The sequence below is a fragment of the Tinamus guttatus genome, unplaced genomic scaffold, assembly GCF_059628265.1.
Source record: "Tinamus guttatus ecotype Peru unplaced genomic scaffold, ASM5962826v1 Tinamus_guttatus_pri_ptg000802l, whole genome shotgun sequence".
Classification (NCBI taxonomy): domain Eukaryota; kingdom Metazoa; phylum Chordata; class Aves; order Tinamiformes; family Tinamidae; genus Tinamus; species Tinamus guttatus.
Window position 1 is genome coordinate 27,675 of NW_028289336.1, and position 2,926 is coordinate 30,600.

Genomic DNA, 2,926 nt, shown 5'->3' on the forward strand with positions numbered 1-2,926 from the left:
AAAGAAAAAAATCTCCTTGATTTCCTTCTTTTTCCAAGTTTAGCTTCTAATGAAGTAGTCTCAAAGTGGGCAAGGCTCATCTCCTCAGCTCTGCCTGAAGTGAGTGGGAAAAAAAGCTTACTTCAGCAACATGATTTAGAGTTGTTAACAGATTTTTGGTCTAAATCAGTCTGTGGATGAGACTGCACCATTGGCAGTGAGCTTTCTCACACTTAGAGCAGCTTTCTAAGCATCCACCACATCTATGAGCAGTGGAGAACTCCTACATTGTGAAGGAAATGAAAGCTGTAAGAACAGAGAGGACAAATTAGCCCTGGAGCTCTAAATTATTGGAGTTAAATCCTAGAGGAATTTGCCCACGAATCTGTCGTCGTTTTGGAGATACTCATGTACCTTTCACCAAAGGTGGATTCCTAACCAAGCCTCTGCAGTGCTACAGAGGTGAAGTACTGTGAGAAAACCTCCATGTGAGCAAGGTTCCTTTGTCCAACACAGAGGACAGAAAACTCCCTAATACCCAAAATAACACACTTAGTCACAAGGATTTTCCCCCTGCCACTTTTCCCCCTGTGCTGCTCAGAACATTCAGCTAAACATCTGAGAAAAACACATGCATGGTACATTACTGAAAATTAAACCAACGAGACAAAAAGGCCATTTCTGGAAAACAAAACACACTTAATAAAGAAATTCTGCTTCTTCTCCCTGAAGGAATCAGAAAGATTTTTTTTTTTAAATCTAACTTAAAGTATCAAAAATTTGTCGCCAAAAGCATATTTCAAGAAAATGATAAGCACTGGGAAGAAAATGAGACTTGTAATAGAAGTATTTTCTCAAGCGTAACTACAGTGTTGCTAGCACAATGCTGTAATCAAGAATAATAGAGCCGTTAGCCTGGAATACAGGAATGGATTCAATTGTTCTCTGTGCACATACCTGTATTTTAAGATCTAGTCAAAAAAGCTTTAACTGCCAAAAGGCTCAGACACAAAGCGGTCGAGAAGTAGTTTCCTTCATTTTTCACTCACGTAATGATTAATCTTAAATCTCAATTACGTGCAAAATAGAAGAGGCCTGGCTGAACTTTTGATCCCTTCAGAATTGGTTAATATGAAGGATAGTTCAAGATCATGTCTTTAGCGCACACAGGAATGCTGGAGGATCCCTATTTTGTGTTGGCTTCCTCGTAGCCAAGCAGAGCTTTGCAAATTGCACTAAGGTTATGTCTCGGACACATGCTGTTTTGGGCAGGTTTAATTCTAGCTTCTTCCTGCTTTCAGAAGCTGCATGGGCTTAAAACCCCATGTCCAAGCAGATCAACTCTTCAGCTGATCTACCCTCTTCTTAGGGGGATACCAGCACAAAGACCCTTAAACAAGCAAGAGTCTCATTGTCCCAGCCTCATTTGGGTAACAAGGCTGATTAGTTCTGAATATTCTTGTGTAAAGTAACAGTATTTGGCTCCAGAGCCAAATTCTGCCCTATGGGGCAGACTGCCTTCCCACGAGCAGGACACAGCAAGGGGATGGTGGAGAGGGTTACAGCGCTGGCTGTCAACCACTATGGAAGAGATCTGCATGGGTGGGAGAATAAGAAGGGTGCAGGACCTTACCTTCTTCCTGGAGTGTGCTCTGTCCTCCTCTTTAGCTGCTTTGCTATTTTTCCCAGCTCTGGAGATCTTCTGATCCCCAGACTGCTTGATGGTGATTTTGATCTCAGGAGGGCAAATATAGTTCTCCAAGTTCTTTGGGGGCTTCTTAGCTCTCTTGGTGGTCTGGATTTTTAGTTTTAAGCTTCCCTCTGTGAAGTTAGCCTCCTTGATGGAAAACTCCTGCTCTTCCAGGCCATCTCCTGCCACCCATTTCTCGCTGTCCGCATTCGAAGTGGAATCCACATCTCTGCCGGAACCCAGCTCATCCTCTTCCTCGGGCTCCATCCGTTCTCCGCTCACTGGGATCCCCTTCCCCGAGCCCGAGGCAGGCAGCATGGTCTCCCCCGTGCAGCTGGGGGCAGGTGGGGGCTTTGCAGAGCTAACAGTGGCCGGCAGAAAATCTGCCTCTCCCCCCCTTTGCCGGGAGCTGCCTAAAGTCTCCCTGGGTTCCATAGCAATACCACAGCGCACTGGAGTCTTATCGGAGGGAAGGGAGAGCGGGAGGCGATGAGAAGAAAGAGGGAAGGTACAATGGTAACTGTCTGCAGGATTCAGAGTCCCAGTAGTCCAGGCGCTGCGGGGAGCTCAGAAGAGATCAAATCCGCAACTGTCAAAAGAAAGGAGAAGAAAAAGGAAGTTTGCACTCACGTACGCAGCAAATGTGACTGTGGAAGTGACTAAAATGGAGCACGCTCAAGCTTCCCCTGCAACATCTCAGATAACTTCCCTGAAGCAAAATGGGACCTGATGCTGCCCCACACTTCCCAGGGCTGGATCTGGTGCTTTGGAATAGCTGAACCGAAGAATGACAGCCAGGTGTACCGCTATGCTGATAAAAGTGGATATTTAAAAACACGGAAGAGTGTATAAATGCACACTCCTCAAACTCTGGATTTGGGAAAGAGGCAAATGGGGAACCAGCTCTTCATACCCATGAATGGCCTTGTTATCTCAGAACAATTCCTTTTAGAGTTTCTTTTTTCTTCTTTCAAAAAGAGGAGGCAAAGATTTACTTGCCTTGAGTTAAACTATAACCCAGTGATCAGAACACTGAAAACACAGTTTTTCCCTAGGTATCAGGGAGCAGGGTTTCAAACTTCTATCTCCCCTGCTTCCTAGGCGGGAGATGCAAGCACTCAGCTGCCAGCTAGGCTATTCTACCAGGGACTCCACTTTGGATGAATTATTCAATGCTCCCTGGGCCAGACGCACACTGTCTGGAGCCTGAGATATTCCCTTGGGCTACTGGAAGTATAAGGAGGATCCACCTGGGTC

At 45.6% G+C, this 2,926-nt stretch overlaps 1 pseudogene; it reads right to left on the reverse strand.

Moving 5' to 3' along the window:
* Window positions 1-1,612: 1,612 nt before the first annotated feature.
* On the reverse strand, window positions 1,613-2,254 carry LOC148591472 (SET-binding protein pseudogene; annotated as a pseudogene).
* Between the last annotated feature and the right edge of the window lie 672 nt (window positions 2,255-2,926).